This window comes from Sinohyriopsis cumingii, chromosome 6, assembly GCF_028554795.1.
Source record: "Sinohyriopsis cumingii isolate HCF-2022 chromosome 6, ASM2855479v2, whole genome shotgun sequence".
Lineage (NCBI taxonomy): Eukaryota > Metazoa > Mollusca > Bivalvia > Unionida > Unionidae > Sinohyriopsis > Sinohyriopsis cumingii.
Window position 1 is genome coordinate 34030098 of NC_142966.1, and position 19143 is coordinate 34049240.

The window sequence follows — 19143 nt, forward strand, 5'->3', positions numbered from 1 at the left end:
TCCCAGTTGTTTTGCAATCGGTATTGCTTTTTGGGCCATCCTTCTGAATAAATCCTGGACAACAACGCCGAGTCCACTTCCGTAAGTCGCTCTATAGGTTGGAAATCGTGAATTTCCTACCCTAACTATTACAGGCCCACGGTGAGCATTATGTACAATCATCTTATTTTATTGTCATTGCATCTAATTACTCCAAATCACTGCGATAATTATTAGCAATTTCATTGGTGAGAGATCGATAAAGGTTTATGTCCCTAATACCGCCAGTAAATACATTTTGACAAATATCAGAGATTTCATTAATGATTTCCGCAGAATTATTTCCATCACGTTTTCGTCCAATCAGTATTTCTAATCCATCTACGTCGACAAGAACATTGTTAGGACAAGAAATAAAACCACTTCATTTGTAGTTAGGGAGGAAAATCCAGTTGCAGTTGCGCCAAAAGAATCATCGTCAGAATCTTTCTTTCGCTCAATAGATCCATCACATTTTCTTTGTCTTCTTACATCGCGGACAAATTCACGATAATCACGGTCACATGCGAAAGGTTGTTTTTGTTTTGTGTAAACAGGATATATATCTTTAGCCCAATCATCTTCATTTTGCCAGGATTTAAGAATTTTACATTTTACATATTTTAATGTTTTATTATATTCCCCTGCGGCAATCAATACTGCAGTATCATAATGTTTTTCTTGTTGATAGATTCAGTACCTTCAGCTGTAAATGCGTTCCTAATATTAATTAATTCTGGAAATTCTACAGACTATTGTGGCAGAGACAACTTATACTAATACTTGGAACTACTGCATTGTGAATGAAATACACATCTGAGGCAAACGAGGTTGCAGGCCTGGCTTTATATCCTAAGATTCGGAGAGACAGACATTTCAGAGTGTCACGTGCTCCTTACGGTACTAACACCAGAGAAGGACGGTCATTTGAAAGATTAAATAGCTCCGAAGCCCAAGTCAGTAAGACCGACGGTCTAGGTGTATAAAATATAAAAATATAAAGTAAAAGGTATAATAATTAAATGAACTATTTCATGGTATTCAACAATTATAGGACAATTTTTCCACGCAATTTCGTTTAATCAGAACAAAGATCTAATCAAATTGCCAGCTATTTCATCACGCGAACTTAAAGGTGAGAGTGTTTCCGTCTCGTATTCCTTCTCTGTGAATCATCTGCAACTGTTGCCTTGTCGGTACTTCCAGTACCCTTGCTCCATTCTCCCGGTCCTGCGCCTTCACACAACTGCCTATTGTTTTGGCCCTGCACCTTCTCACAACTGCCTTTTCTCCCAGATCTCAACGTCTTCTTTCTAATCTTCGAGTGGTGCCCTATCCCATCATGAAAGCTTCCACAGGAGCCCTTGTTCCAAAATATCGTCCGAATTTCCCAGAACTCCTTTGTTCCTGTCTTTTTTACGAGTGAAGAATTTGCTCTCGAAGTACAGTGATGTTTCTTGAGTCACGTCAAAACTTGTACTGATTCTTCCATAATGAATGTAACAGGATAATGTCTGCGTGAGTGGATACCGATGGTCTATTTGAAAACTACCTCGGGTAGTAGCACTGACATGTTATAATGTCGGGTTTTCCGGCCTCTAAGCCTAAGCCGACCGGTGACATCACTGGCTGATTACAAAATAAACACAGTTTCTCACCATGCAAGATTCTCTTTGAATTGACCGCGCACTTGACTGTGACACAATGACCAAGTCATGGACAGGTAGTTTCCTTGTTTCAGAATCGGTCTAAAGTCATAATATTATGTAACACGCATTGACATTATCCAAAGTACTTTGAGTTACAAATTCTGTCAGAAGACATGTATAATATGAGGCAGAAATTGTTAGCAAATTTTCTCACACAACGTGACACCCGCACGCTTAAGAATCAAATCGGGATTTTAGTTATAGAAAATTTGCTCCGTCATGCAAATATATGTCTTTACACGATATTTGAACAGAACAAAATCCTAACAAGGCTAGATGCTAACTAAGGAGACTCATATACAGCACAATATTCGAGGATTCTACTGATCTAACTTAGACGTTTTGGTACTCCTACTCATGAAATCTGCACCGACATTCTCGGTGCCCTTAGGGGATCTGATCTGCATTCGGTACTGCCGTAAGCGACCTCCTCATCAGCATTGGCAAATCCTACCCTTTGTGAAAGTTTATATCCATGGTATCATATTGTCAATTACCATCTTGAGAAATAACAACATTGTTTTCTGCCATAGTAAAAGAAACTGAGTGCTTTCGGTTACGGAGCGTAAAAAAAATATGTATGTTAATGTATCGAACCTCAACTGAATCTATGCTTAAGAATATTCAGATCTCTCCAGATCGTGGGTTAAAGTTTTCGAAATGTAAACGTTTTTATTAATTTCTACAAACAGAATTAAGATTTAAGATGACACCAAAACTCAGCACCGATTTCTTTTATATATATCCAATTTGTTGAGTTGACCATATTTTCAGTACTTGTGACGATCAATGTTCCTTGACTCTATACGATACATCATGACAAATGTCAAAAAGCCAGTGATAAACACACTGAGGTGCAAGCCGGACGCTCTTAAGCTGGTTATATAGGATATTAGTCAAATCTAAACTTGATTTTATATAAATTTTGTACGGATCAATATTCCAATTTACATCGGATGCTTGATCCAATAGACAATTAGTGAATTCGACTTTGCGAGCATTTATAACTTCCTTTACAGGAAGCCTATATGCTGACGCAATGAATAGTCACCGCAGATGAAGGACACATGCTCTTCGGTACAATATCAAACTATCCTCGAGTCTATCCAGTTCCGTATACGATGTCGTCTTTGGACCCAAAATGCCAAACCTTGCACAATCGGACACCACATTTAATCTTTTGAAATATGAAGTCGCCATTGTCTAGAAGGTGGAAAAAATCAATCGTACCAGTACTTCAACATTATCCATTCCCAAAAAATAACCAAAATAATATTTTCTCTACCAAAATCCCAAACCCGTCTCAAATCATGTGATTCTGCAGGCACATTGGAATGAAATACAATCCTGGCATGCTGGTCATACGTCTTGAAATAAAGGCGGTTCAAAAGATGGAGACAATGTTGCAGCTCTGGTACTGTCTCCAGGACGTTAAGGATACACTTTTCATGTTTAAAGAAGAAATAATAGCCATGCTCAAGGAATTGAATTATAACGAAACCTCTTAAAAGCTTGTTTCATTATCGTTTCAGATTTGTTCTACACTAGTCGCCTTGCAAAGTTAAATTTTAAATTCAAATTTTCTTTAATATACTACGCCTTACAGAAACATGATTTCCTCATGAAATCTAGGAAAGGAATTCTTTTCGTTTGGCTGCTTCGTCACATGGTTATTTAATGTAATGGGATGCTATACATTATTGTTTATGGTGGTGAGAGAGAGAGATAAATCTGCCTTTCAGTCACCCATTTTTAAATACAACGACTTGAAGCAAGCTCGAGCATCCTAGGCCACATGAACGAGGGACCAATATGTTTTTTAAATACACAGTCAATAACCATTTCATGTACGTAATAAGCATATTAACCGTTCTGCGATATTAAAGGAATAATAAAATTGTAACAATACAATTATTTTGTTTTGTTTCTTATTTCACTTGATGTTCAATTTATGAATGAAACCTGAGCATCGCACATTAATATGCAATGTCTTAATATTATGAACGCGCATAAACAAAACTTAGATTGCAAAATATAATGGAATGTTACATAGCCAATGAAAAACAACGAAATATTGATAGGAGAAACAAATATTTATATTAAGGAAAATACGATTCAACGCATCAAGAGAAACTGACGTTACAGTTATGAAAAGATGCACCAGGTCAGAAACAAATTACTCGGATGTGGTCTTTAATGGCAATTGGGTTGTCTTTAGATGATGCTGTCATTGCCAAAGAAATATATGTGGGGGTGGGGGTGTAGATTTGGAACTAGTGTGCATCAAGATTGAAGAATATTCGTTTTGTTCATTCACACTTAGTTTAGAGTCGTATGCCTGTTTTTGATGACATATTTGTTATGTCCAATAGGTTGGATACTTGTATTAGGTGAGACTCAAACCTTTGAGAGTGTGGAAGGTTTATTTGTTGTTACCCTGATGGAATGAGTCGTGAATCCCTTTGAAGTCATGCATTTGCAGTTGCAACCTTCATCAACATTCCCAGGGCGTTGTGTCTCATAGTCTTGGATATTACCTGAAAATAAGAACTGCTATTAATTTTGAAATCGCTGTGTTTCAAGAGATGCCAAGTATGGGATATATCAATGTTACTATGTGCGACTAAAATTACACCGTTTATATGAAATATAACATATTCATGAACCTACTGATTGATAAAATGCATCAAAAGGAAGTGTGAAATGCTCTCTCTCTCTCTCTCTCTCTCTCTCTCTCTCTCTCTCTCTCTCTCTCTCTATCTGGCTCTATATTTGTCTTGCAATTTCTAGTCTTTGGATTTTGGTGGTGGCTACAGTAGGTATTTTTAAAATTTTTATTTTGAATGAGAGCTATATCTAGCCGTCACATTTACACATAGAAATAAAAAGTTCACTAATACAGTCATTGAATAAGTGTGGATGGGTATTTTCTATTTTCCTAGGCTCTTTCTTCATCGCTCATCGCCCTCTCCGAACATTGTTTCCTCTCGTAGCGTGCCGCTTTTGTATTGTTCTGATTTTCAATGAACTTTTCCACGTCACCTGGATTTATGTGTAGATCTCTTGCCTCCACCTTTATTTCTTCCTCAAACGGTTGAAGAAGTAATATGTTGGAAGCGTCAAAATTTTGGACGCAGTCAGCGTTCATTACCATGTTTATTTCGAATTATATAAAAGTAATTCTTTTACCGTGGGTATGTATTCACGATATGATGAAACGGTAAATATTGTTACTTTATTCCGGTCAATACCGCTGGGTATTGACAGGTAGCAACAATGTTAAACTAATGGGAATTTATATGAAGTATACAGATGTCATCAATCGGATGCCACGCATTTTAGTTTACAATTACGATGCTTGGTATTGAAACCTTGTATAATATACAACTTCTCCACCTGTTTCCTTCTACATTTCACCCTCAGTGAAGCCATCTTCAAGTTTCTATGTTAGCCAAGAGTTATAAGTGCTTGCTTGTCCTTTAACATATATAATACTAATGATGGATTCGTGTATATTCTAATTTTTCATTTCACTTCAAATTCTCACAGGCTAGACTTACCGACTATAGCTAATAATTACTCTTAGTTATTTACCCTTGTCCCACATCAAGCCCAGAGTTGCTTAGGTCTTTTGAAAATCTCCTATATGTGGCCTCTAATTTGCAATTATTTTGCGGCCGTCAAAGTGTACCAAAAAGACTATAACTTCCTTGGTAATCAATTTACAACAGGAAAGCATTTGAAAATTTCCCGTCCACTTGTACAATAAAGTTGAGACCAGTGTAATATTAATGCTACCAGGGAAAATTATTAGTGAAATGTATAAAAATGTAAATGATAAGCTGTCATTTGTTTGGATTATGCATACACATTCTTAAGGATAATGGTACTTGTGCAGGTTATTGTTAATTTTCATCCATGATGCCTTTCAGGATTTATTTAAGATACAAAGTTTAAGCTATTATTACTTTTACTTTTCACACTGGAAACTACAGTTAGAAGCGTTTAAACAGCATATCATAACGTTTCGCTCATTTTAGTATGTCACACAGTTAATTTACCTTCACAATTGTCCCTTGTATTCGACACATAACACTTAATGCAACCTTCTCGAATTGTATAAAACGTTTTCTTGAAGCTAATAAGTATGTATGATCCCTTAAATTAACACTGTAACACTTTTGTATTTGATTTCAAGATTTTTCTTTTTTCCATCCCGAGTCCCGATTGTAAGCTTTGTGGCATTATTATCAGCTGTAAGTGTACTTCCCAGGGTTGAATATCTACTATCCGTCAATACTCATAGACAACAACGTTCTAGTTTTGTTATCTAGGACAACTTGTCTCCATGTTTATCTTTATGACTGTCGAAAATTGATCCTTATGAACATTTTACTTTTTGCCGAAAACACATTGAAAACTTTAAATAACAAAACGGAACAGTGGACCAAGTTATTGTTACTTGTTAGAGCAACCCTACAGTAGATGCCATGAAACCTAGATGTTATATTCAATTTTATTAACTGCTGAATAAATTTGCAGATCATTCGGTATAGCGTAAGTCTTTTTATCCTGTGGTTACTGTTAATTTTGGAGATCTACTCTTATTCGTTTACACGTCTTCAGATGAACCCTTCACCTCAGAAGTCCCTAGTCAGCTTAAGCAGTCAGTCCCTACATTCTCGTTGCCCTTAATATAATATACCTGGACTTGGTACTGTTGCAAAAATAATGACCATCTCATTAATCGTCCTTTAGTTAACTTAGCTAAATAGGCGAGTGGTTGGTGGTTAGTTTCTAAAATAAATTTTCGTCCATACAGGTAAAGTTGGAATTTAGATATCCCAAAGATAATTGCCAAGCATTCTTTCTCAGAGACTGAATAACTGCGTTCTGCAGTTGACGATTTCCGGCTACTATATGCAACTCGGAATAGGTTTCCGCCTTGCTCTTGTAATACCAGTGCCCCTAAACCTCTATCACAAACGTCAGTACGTAAGACAAAATCTCGTGTCACATCAGACAATTTCGCTACTGCGTATGACGTCAGTGTGTCCTTTAACGTCTGAAATGGTTGTTCACGTGCGTCTGTCCTTATTACTTTCAAAGGAGCTTATTTTCCGAGTCAAGTCAGTCAATGGACTAGCAATAGCACTGAAGTTAGCAAGATTTCGACAATAATACCCTGCCAGTCCCAAGAAAGATCGAACGTCCGGCTTACTTGTCGGTCGTACTGCGTCCCTAAGTTGGTCGACCTTTGAACTATCTGGGTTTAACGTGTCTTCGCTGAAGGTATGACCTAGGTAGGCTAGTTTCCTAAACCCTGTATGGCACTTAGATGGTTGTGCGGTCAGTCCCGTTTGTCGAAGTCGCTCCAAAAAATTTTCAGCAAATGATATGATCACCCCATGTAGCTGTCGCTAAGAGTAAATCGTCCATGAAATTTGAAACTCCATTCCCCTTAACGGTTCAAGTATTTTTCTCATCATACGCCTGAAGACACTCGGCGCATTCTGGACCCCGAATAGCTTGACTGTCCACTGGTAGGTCCCATCTGGAGATGCGAAAGCCACTTTTGATCTATCCTCACTTCGAACTGAAATTTTCCAGTATACCCTGGACAGATCGATTTTCGAAACATACTTCTCGTTGGTAACCCCGGCTAATATGGACTCAAGGTCAGTTAAAAGTTTTACTTGGAATTCCGTGATCCTGTTCAACTTCCAGTAATCGACGCGAAATATGTGTGTACTGTCTTTCTTCTGCAAAAACGCAACAGGAGAGCTATACGCCGACTCAGATGATTATATAACTCCCAGGCCTATCATAGTTTGAATTTCATTTCGGACAGTTTCTAATTTCGCATAGGGTAGCGGATATGGTTTCAACTTCTCTGGCCTCTCATTCAGTAACTTCAGGGTGAAGTCCCCCAACTCCGTCTCGCCAGCTCATTCGTTAACGTCCCGTCAAGGACAACGTCGACGTATGTTTCTTCCCTCGTCAAAGGACAACTATGAGTACTTCCGCCTCTCCTCCGTTGGCGTCTAGTTCATCAGTTAAAGCCGTAGAAGCCACGAACTATGTGGGTGTCTCTCTTTCACGGTATGGTTTCAGGACATTTACGTGGTACATCTTCTTCTTGTCTCCTTCCCGGATACGGTAGTTCTGCCCACCCTTTTTCTCGGTTACCACGAATGGTCCCTTCTTTGAGACTTGAGGTTTGCTGAGCTCTATTGGTAGCAACAACAACACCTTGTCCCCACCTAGAAGTGACGTTCCTTCGTCTTTTAATTGTTGTATTTGGCTTGACGCCCACATGCGTCTGAGAGATTCTTCTGAGCCAATTTAAATACCTCCACCAACTTGTTGCGGAGATAAACAACATGCTGGTATGTTGTCCGCACTTCCTCGGATGTTTGTCCATCCGTTATTAATTGCTTTTATTGAGCCATGGGTCCCCTGACTGTCGTCCCATAGACTAATTCAAAAGGCGAAAAACCCAATCTAGCCTTGGTACCCCTCGATACTCAAAAGTATTGCGGGAAGGTATCGATCCAAATCCCTGGAACGATCTTCACAGGTCTTCTTGAAAGCGTGTTTCAATGTTGCATTGAAACGCACCACCAGACCATTGCACTGTGGTTGATACTGGGTAGTCGTTGTTGTTGTTGAGTTTAATTATAGTGGCGTGCGCACAATTGTGCATGTGCCACGTTTTGCTGACTCCACTGAAGACTGCTAGTTGTTCGTGGGGAAGGGGATGATGCCACCACCTACAGGTATTTATGGATTTAAGGAACCCTGATAGTTTGGCCTCAATCTGTGGGTCCATAAAGGTCCCTTACAGTTGAATGGTTGACGGTCATTAGTGGGAAGGAGAGCTCGGGAAAGGTCCTGCTTGCTTTACATCGCTGGTTTCTTGTTGCATTTGCCTGGTGTTTCTTGCGATTTTACTTTTTTCGATTTTTTTTCTTCAAAAATTTCTAAAAGGAGGGGGGATGTTCTTTGCTGTTTATAGAGGTTCTTACTAGAAATCACGTATGAAGAGAGATTTTCAAGGTCACAATGATATTACTAGTCGAGGTGTTTAGGTGTGTTTCCTACGTTATGTTTTTTATAAGTTTTTAGATATTACCTCTTTAAGTTATTTATTAATTAATGTTTTTAGAGATTGAATGTTATTTATACTTTATTTAGCAACAGAATGGAGCCCTAGCCGATTACACGGCTCGTTAAAGACATCTAGGACCTGAATCCTAGCTGATTACACTCGTTTCGTTTAGGAAATCTAGGACATCCGATTTTGCGGTTTCCTTAGTTTTTTATAGGTACTTCGTAAGTGAATTGTTTATTAATACTTTTATAAAATTGAATGAAATGCTATGGGTTTTTATTTGGTGGCTTCTAAATTTATTTAGCTAGTTACTGGGTCTTTTGGTTTTGTGGGGATATTAATTATATTTTGTTCCTAAGTCCTGCTGAGTCTATAAATTGATTTATATTTTTATATGCTGATTGTTTATTTGTATTAGAGTCCATAAGTAACTCTGATTATGTGTGTGGTGATCCAATTTATTTTTGGTTTTTGATAAATACTTTCCGAGCGGGTTGTCATTTTGGGTTTATATTGAATACGTGGTGTAGATCTTGGGTGGTGTGGCAGTTAAGCAGTTAATGGTTGCTGGTTTGAGTGCTATAAACCTTCCAAAACTGCTTGCTAGTTTAGTTTTCCCAGTTATTATCTTGTTTATGGTTTTCTATTCTAAAGAGGTACCCTTAGGTAACACTATGTTCCTATCTACTTTTTTGGGGGTTTCATGGTGCTTTTTACCTTTTGTGGAGGAGTTCCAATAATCTTGCCCTCTTTGGTCTATATATGTGCGAAGCTTATTGCTTCTGTAGAGCTATAGTTAAGCTTGATAGAGATTTTATCTCCTCGTTTGGTTTTTGCAACTTTGTATGCTGTTTCGTTGCCAGAGATTCCAACGTGCAATGGTATCCACATGAGCTCGACTAATTGATGTGCTGTGGTGATATCGTTAATTAATTGGCATGCTCTGTCGAGAAATTGTTCCCTAGAGTGTGTATTGTGATTTTGGATCGATTTGATAACGCTTAGGGAATCGCTTATAATGACTGCTTTAGGTATTTGGTTGTCTTTGATCCATTGTAGTGATTCAAGTATAGCTCAGAATTCAGTGGTGTAAATGGAGCAATAGTCAGGTAATCTGGATCCCGTTTGTATATTGAATTCAGTGATGACTATCGCTGCTGCTGTTCCTTTTGAGTTGTTTGTTTTTGATCCATCGGTATATATTTTAACAAAGTCCGGGTAGTTTTGGTTGATTTCGTTTACCAGTACAGGTTTTAGTATGTGTTTTTGTCCTTCTTTATTGCCTAATTTGGTAGCTTCAATGTCAATCCTTGGTGATTTTTGTAACCATGGTGATTTGTTCTGGTCTGTATTGTTTTTTTTATATTTAGTAGAGGTATCTTTTCTCTTAGTTCAAGGATTACTTTGCCACTTTGTGTGATGGGTATGATTTTAGGCTTGAAGACAGCTTTACACTTATTTATAGCTAATTTGGTGGGATGGTTGTATGGGTGGGTATCTAATCGAATGGAGTATTGGAGGAGCAGTTCTTGCCTACGTAATTTTAAAGGTAGTTCTCCTGTTAGTGTTTGTAGTTCTTCTAATGATGTTGAGGGGTGTGTTCCTGTGCATAATAGTATGGCGTTTCTCTGGATAGTGTCAAGTTTTTGTAGTACAGGTTGCTTAGCCGAGTTATATGCTTGGCAACCGTAATCCAGTTTTGATATATTTAGGGTTTTATATATCATGAGGAGTGTTTTCTGGTTGGATCCCCAGTCAGTCCCTGTGATGTTCTTGAGTAAATTGAGATCTTTGTTACAATTCTGGGTGAGTTGTTCAATGTGCTGTTTCCATGTGAGGTGGTTGTCAAAGAACATTCTTAGGAATTTTACTACTGTTACGTATTTGATTTTGTATATGGAAGTTTGGATAGGCTAGGTTTTTATTTCGTTTGGGGGTGAATATCATTGCTACAGTTTTTTCATGAGATATTTTGAAACCCCATTTTCCGCCCATCTTCCTATGTTGTATACCCTGTGCTGGATTTCTTTAACTACTGTGTTATTGGCAGGATTTCCATTCCAATTTTTGGGGCTGAGATAGTTACTTTCCCTGTTATGGCTTTTGTCTTGTCCCATATTTGTTTTGAGTTTGATTTTAGTCTCAGTTTAGAACAAAAGGTTTGCCATAGACTAATTTTAGTAGTTTTTATAGTCTGTTTTAGTGCTTTTTCTTTATCTTTATATTGCGAGAAGTAGATACAAATTTTGGTGCGTTTATATTTATTTAAGGCCATTTTCTTTTGTCTTTATGTGCCATAGTGCACTGTTTAGTCCACCATGGTACAGGGTTTTTATTTTGGATATTAGTTGTCTTCACTCAACAAATTTAGCTAAGTGGTCCAGTTCGTTAGATAACTCGTCCTAACCAACTGATTTAAATTCTCTAACTAATTGTATGTATGTCGCCATCCTGGTCTACCTGTACAGTGATATCAGAATTAAGTCCTTTTCCTATACTTAAGTTTTACTGCCCTTGTATGGGCTACTCAATTAATCCAGACTATTCCCTCATGAACAATAATAACGGGCAGTACACAACTGAAATTTCGTCCACAAATTAAGTGTAAGGCATACACACTAACAAGGCGTAATTACTACTGCGTGGTTGGCCTAAATATGTCTTGTACCAAGAGATTACAAAGGTAATTCTTCACTTTACTTCACAACTTTAGAATACAACCTAACAACAAGGTATGTGCCTCAATTTCTTACAATATTTTCATAACAATATGAAAAGAAATGGCAAGAAAAATAGCATGCACAAAATATAAAAAATAAGCAGTCAATGATTCGATTCACTCAGATCTTTATTTCTTGACAAGTACTATGGAAATTATCAATGTTTAGAAAATTATCAATGTTTAGATACTTATTATATTGTATATCTGCTCAGACTCCTTACTAGAATAAAAATGTTCTGATTCCGGACAAGGCCCCACTTTGTAACGACCCCCTCTTTATAAAGTGTGTGCGTTGATTGGCGGATTGTACTTTCTTTCAAGGTGTCCGATTTATTCGGTTCTCGTTATCTAGGAGATGATCGCCTCCGGTGTTATTCCTCGGATCGCATAAACTTATAGGTGGAATAAATGGAGATCTGAGCAGATATAAAGAACAGAATGACTCGAGCCCCGTACATAAAAATCAAAATTTAATCAATTACATAAACTATGGTGATAATACAATACATTAGGTAGATACAGTTCCTTTTGGAATTAATCTTTCACCGAAATTTCAAACTCAAATATATTTATTAAAATAGCCGATCTGTTTACTAATATAATTTTTTCATCATACTATCCAGTGAACAATCGAAGTCGATGCCTTGTACAATTGCATAATTTGATTAGCTATAGTTCACTCTAATTTCACTGTAGCTGTTCTCTGTCCTTTCTCATTTTCTTTTCCTTCCTTTCTCTTTTTCTCTCCAACCTTCCTACTGTTTTGCCTCCCTTCGGCCCTCAAACGTTTTGTGGGTAGGTGGATATGTAAGCAGTTAGATATACATATATTTGGATACGTCAGTGCGTATGTACATCCGAGGATACGTCTCAGAATACGTCTAAAGAATTATTTTCACCCTTTCTGCCTTCAAGCGTTACTTGCTTCTACCACCAAAGTATTGTGTCTGTCGACCTTTCAGACATCCGTTCCCTTTCACAATTTTGTTACGGGAGAATTTCTTCCAAATTTACTCTCAAAGTCCCTTGTACAGTTACACTTGCAGCAAATCTTAGACTAATCAGGTTTTTCGATGAGGCGACATTTAAAACTAGGGAATTTTGTGTGGGAAACACGCCCACTATTTAGCTTAACCAATGAGAATTAAATATGTTTATTGCCTTTTGTCTAGGAGCCAAAATTGCTGTCAGCTTGCAGTTCCAGGTTTTCGACTAACGGTTTCTGGAATTTTTGAAGTTTGACAGTTCCACTATGAAATCGAAGTTGGCCCTGTCCCTACAGCATGTCTGGCTGTTAGATAAACGAAAGCTTAATTAAGAAATCTCTACCTTTACCGACCAGACATTAGAAATGATTGCACTATAGCGAGTTAACAAACGCCTGTCCCCATAAATCTAATTAATTGTTCTCTGGCCGAAACTAATGTGCTTTTCAAAGGTCGACATAAATTTGCCCGCTCACAATACACCTTTTCTTAATTAATTTTAAATAACCTCCATAATATCAGTAAAACTATATGCTATGTGTTTAACGTTTGCAAGCTCTAAGTATTTTCGTCCGCGTCAGACAGTGTAATAAGACAAATAAATCCATAGATGTAATCACTTCTTTCGCGTTTGACCACCGTGTTGCTGTGAACCAACTTACAATTGATACTGGTTACCGCGTCAAATCAAATCGTGGTGGCAGTTCCGTATTCACTGAAATCACCTGCAATTCCTTTTGCATAAATGCTAGATTGAGAGTGTTTGGTCCGCTAGGAGATGATGGCAACACTAAGAAATGTATTGATTGCTTTAGAGTATCAGTCCGTTTCAAAATTGTGATTAGTCCACGGATAATAGCGTGACTGTTGTGTGACGTTGGTGTCCACCATCTAAATCACCAGGTGCAAACAAATATCGATCTCCGAGTGATTGTTATGTTGGTGGCTCAATGATTGTGAAAGAAACAGTAATGTCTTTTCTGCCAAATCGCAGTGGCGTTTTTTAATCTAGTCGTATGCCTTAGTTTTTCAATGCTGTTTTGATCAATGGTACTGGTGCTATCTAATCCTGGGATCGCTCTGGCCTCATTTATAATTTATACTGATGACTGAATAACCGTTGAGCAAGAGCGCGATTAAATCCGCTCAAGCGTATATGAGACACTTGCAGAATCTGTTGTTGTCAACGGCTCCGCTTCGTTATACATGCTAACAACATCGACAATGGTTAGCGCCTTACCTATATATCGATCCAAACACGTGAAATCGTTCTTGGGTGATGGTAAATAAATTTGCCAAAGCGCTTGTCTGGCCAACTATCCTCGGACATTCCCACGATCTTGGCTGCACTGGCGAACTGTTCAAACGTGGCTGCATCTCTCCAGAATCCCACACGGATTATATAATCTTTTAGATAACATCAGGCTTCTTTCTTTGTTTGTTTGTTTATTTTTGTTGGTATGATTATTGTTAATGAGTGCACATTCTCTTCCACAACTTAATGCAATCTTGGTTTTAATATGCCTTCTTTGACGACCATTCTTGCGATTTATTTTCCCGCCATGCTGGATTAATAGCATTTAAGTCATGGATGAGATCCACGTTGGCGCAATGACATTTACATACATCGTTTAATGCTTCATAAGCAAGGTCATATCGGTAACACGCACCATCAGCACGGTTGATAGGTGCTTCAGTAGACTTTGGTTATTTGTAGAGTAAGCACTGTATCCTGCTCACAGTACCTGTATCCAGAAAGATGTTCTTCATCCGGATTTTTACCGCATGGTGTCCCTGGTTACTTTCTAAATGCTAACGCAATCTCATCTTTTTCAAAACGTGTTTGCGGATTTTCAGGTGAACATGAACGTTTTTGCTCCACATCTAGCACAAGTTCCACTAATCGTTGTTCGTACATTACGTCTTTGAACGCGAGTTCGATTTGTGGTACGTGTTTTGGCGCGAAATCATGCACAGCTTAAAGAAATGATCATATTTATAAATGCTGTATTATTGTTCAATGTTTTCACGCAATAACGATTCCCAGACTTTTTCGACACTGAAAGAAACACTAAAACCGTGCAAAAGGACTTTCCATATTCAGGTCGTGCACTAATCGTTGGCCCTGTTGGACAAGGAAAAACGCAACTGTTGATGAATATGGTTGTACGATGGTTAGCCAGGATCGGTTGTACGTGATTACACCATCGGCTTATGTTGCAGTTCGTAATATGGCCAAACGTGTAAAGGAATATCAAACTAACCACTAGTGCAATTTCAGAAGTCATCACACGTTTGCTAGGAGCGATTGAAAAGGCCAAAGAAGATGTTGATAAAATTAGAGAATCCCCTGGAATGATCGCCAAATGCATGCCTAAACTGGTTGAAGACGTTATAGAGGCAATTGCGAAAATACCATACCTGCTACTCTATTAAACAAATCGCCGTTTAAAACCCAACCTCATTTCTTTAACGGAGAAACTCGTGAGGTGATTTTATAAATGCTATGCGTGTCGCTCTTCATAGACCTCCAGACTGGGAAAAGTAAATGATAACAAAATGATTAAAGATAAATTATGCATGGCCTAAAACGATATCGAGGCAAATATTCTGGAAGGAAACAAGCTAAAGATGATTAGTGGGCTTATTTTTTACAGGCATATAATTAGTATGTGAAGAAGAGTACTGAAGAAGGTGATGGGTTATGAGCAGATTATATGGAAATATTTGCACCTCATCCATTGACGCACAACAATCGCAGCAAAATTACCTCAGTCAATCACTGTAACCAAAGAAGAACAACGATTAAAACAATTTAAGTTCTTGCTAGCACATCAATACCGAATTCGCCTGAGACTGCGATGATTACACTAGAACCGCCGGTCCAGCAATGCTGTTTGTCAAGAATGTAACAAATAATACAGTTCATACACGGTACACATCAGCTCTTGTTAGTCCTATATTTTAGAGCCAAACCTTGCTGCTCAAACAGCCACAGTCCTTGATTCAAGTCCAAATTTGAACCTTGGATTTTCACAGCGTCAATCACATCTCATTTGTAATTCAATTACATTTTCGCACGCAACTCCCCTCAGTGTTATCTTTTGGTCGTCTAGAAATATTCGCAAAGTTATATTTGGAGCAAAACACACATTAACTATGCTTCATAAAAGCAACTCTAACAAAGTAGTTTGAGGTATCGGATGTGGACGTGATAGCATTGTATTATAATGGTTATGGTTACAGATGCCTGTGTTATCCCCATCACATTCTACAGAATCACATATGTTATCGATTATACAGTCCTAAACCACATCAACGTTCTCATTTTACGCACATACCGGAGACGCACATACCACCGATGCGAAACGTTTCCGTTGCAAATAAGTATTAAACATGGTCTTCATGCACCATAGCATGTGTTTGGGGCGTTTCCAAATGTAAATAAACTAGTCAATAACATAGTAATATGATATGTGATACCTTAGGAGTGACAAAAGTTTCGTTACTGTTAAACGGCCATCAAAAAACTTCTGAAATGTTCGGCTTTAATATGCAGTAGCCACTCCTCGTATTGCATGTTCATATGTTCATATCACAATCTGTTGTCGCATATGGACCAGCATCAAAACACTTGTCTGCTAATTTCCCAACAAAACATTCGTAGGTTGTACCCGAGTTATTCATGTTTACTTTAACACTTGCAATTGTCCAGACAGTCTGCCATTGACATATATTTTCATACACTTGTAGATACCCGTGGTGATAATTACAGATGCTATGCTGTTATAATAACGGACAAAACACTGTTTTTGGAGTGTGCTAGTGGTCGAATGCGGATCTTAGATGCACGTGCTGTAATTCGTAGAATTCATAGTTAAACCTATTACGCATTTAGATAATATTGTCCTATCAGGAAGTAAAAGTCGACCTTAGTGAAAATCAATTTGTGAAAACAAAAAGCAATCAGAAACAATTGTGGGGTCACACTGAACCTTCCTCAGGCAAAATTATCTGGAAATGTCCTGTGAGGCGGACACAAGCACAACTCAGCTTAATCTTGGCCAAGCACAATAAATCTCAGAGATATTAACGTTTTCCACGTCTGAGGCAATACAAATGCAAAACAACGGTGAAGTGGAATTGTTCCATTCCCTGCAGCGATTCCAGCATTGTTGGCAATAGCCGCTCTGGAGGTTGCAAAATCGGCAGATTTAGAAGCAGTCTGAACTGCATCAGGAGTGGACTTGAAAAGGCGTTGGATGGACGCATATTGTCTCGCAGCCGTATTAAAAGGTAGAAACCTTTGAATTTAGGGCATGAGTCGTCGAATATCATCGGGCAGAGGTCTTCGATTAAGAGGTGGCAGAAGGCCCTGTCGTTGACTAATCCGTTGACTAATCTTAATTTACTTGCGATGGCAAAATCAAACTGTTTGATGTCGTTTGTATGTAACCTTAACTTACATAGATGGTGCCACGTAGACGTGAAACTGGCATAGTTTATCTGGATTTATCAACATGCCTCTGACACACGTTGGACTGCATGCCTAAGAACACCTCTTGTTAATTATTGATCCCAGTTTATGTCAACTCGACTACACCGTGCTGATGTGAATTTAACCTAACGTGCCACCAAAGCGGATTTGTCTAAGACTACTAATCATGTTGTTGGAGTCGAAACAGGTGAGCTTGTGATTTTTGAAGATCAAACTTGTAAACTTTAAATCTATATTTTTTCTAATAAAAGTATTTGCCATTTCTGCTAGTAAAATAAATAATTAGCTGGAAGTGCATGTGTATGTTGCGCCTACGCAGGATGATATGGCAAGACAAGGTCTTCCTGTTATGTAATTCAAATACATGCTTGTATTATTAATTGTAAAACTATGGCGGAGCCTCATTCTGCCTGGCGTGAAAAATAATAATCGAAGTCATTACTTTCGACTGTTTGTATAAAGGTATTTGGCTGTAGAAACGTGTCCTTATTATATGACGATAACTTCAATTGTCCGAGCTTGTAACTTGCGCTACATTTCCAAAATCTATTTGGCGACGTCATGATACCCACATAATAATGAATCTATAACCACATGTTGATAAGTGTGCATATATTAGTACCACGGATCCAGCCGAATTGAAATGAAGATTTAGTTGTCAATAAATAGAAGTGACAGCCATTAATAAATGTTCATGTTCCGGTGACATTTATGTAGGCTATCCACCTCTCAGAGTAAGATGTGCATTTCTTGTTTAGGGAAACGTTACCTTCAGAAACGCTTTGTTTCGAATGACGTTTTCCTGTTTGACTGAATGAAAGCTTGGATTTTATTTATCAAAGAACTGGTTAACTCTATATAATCTCACTTAGCTGTCTTTCATGTCTTTTAACTGACAAGGAAATCTTGATTTTAAGCTTACCTTATATCGTATGTTCATTAATGATTGTATGCAAGACAAATGGTTCCTTGCGTAGTTTCGTTTATATATACAAGTTCAAAATCAATTTGCTCATTTTGACAACGATACAAGAGCAGTTAATATCTATAAAATACCAATAAAATCTAAGAAACATTTATACTGGATACAGAATACTAACTTTTAAAGAGATTTTTTGCTATGGCGTCAACCGGAATGATAATTTGAAGGAAACAAAACAACAAAATATAATAAGAACAAGACAAAGACACAAATCACGTCGAACAATGTGATTGTAAACGTAACACAAATAAAAAAGACCGTTCTGTGTAATTATCATACTTTCTAATTATAACAAGGATTCTATCTTGTAAACAATTGGAACCTTCCAGAATGAAAATTTCTTTAGGTAATAGTTATTTTGGAGAAAATGCCATTTTTGACCTGAGGTCATGAAGAAGACTAGATAATCTTGTTTTTTGGAGAGAATAAAAAAATATGCGTATTTTAAAATCTGAGCAGAATCAGTCAGATTATTATTGTGCCCAGTTTTTAATTTGGGTCGGAATTTATTTATTCAAATTATTTAATTCTATTGACCCTTTTTGGGAAAACAAAGTGACACAAAATAACATTCTTGGAAAGAGTGATTTGGATTCATAGTGAAATTTAAATAAGGATATATTCAGGGATTGCAATATCTCAATTTACAAAAGACTGGTGGTACATCACTAAGACACAGGCCACCACTGGCACATAAAACATTCCAAGCTTAAGATTTATTTTCGAATATCATTAAAGTGTATTCAGAACTTTAAATATTAGGACTTGTTTTATACATTCCATGATTATATGGGATTTATTTCTCAATACAGTATGATCTAGTTTTACTTTTTCAGTTTGTATTCCAGGGAAAAAAGTTGTTTTCGAATTTTACAAAACTTGCATTTTCCCATTTTTTCCATTACTTATTTTAATTCCATCAAGTTGTAATAGTATGTATGTATGTATGTATGTATGTATGTATGTATGTATGTACTTACGTGCGTACGTGTGTGTGTATGTATGCAGGTATGTATGTACGTTCGTACTTACGTCTGTCTGTGTGTGTATATATGTATGTGTGTATATATGTATGTATGTATGTATGTATGTATGTATGTATGTATGTATGTAT

General features: G+C 37.5%; 1 protein-coding gene across 2 annotated transcripts in view; it reads left to right on the forward strand.

Moving 5' to 3' along the window:
* LOC149796696 (uncharacterized) overlaps window positions 1-19143 on the forward strand; it is a 94366-nt gene that overhangs the window by 37871 nt on the left and 37352 nt on the right. The gene's annotated exons all lie outside the window — the stretch shown is intronic.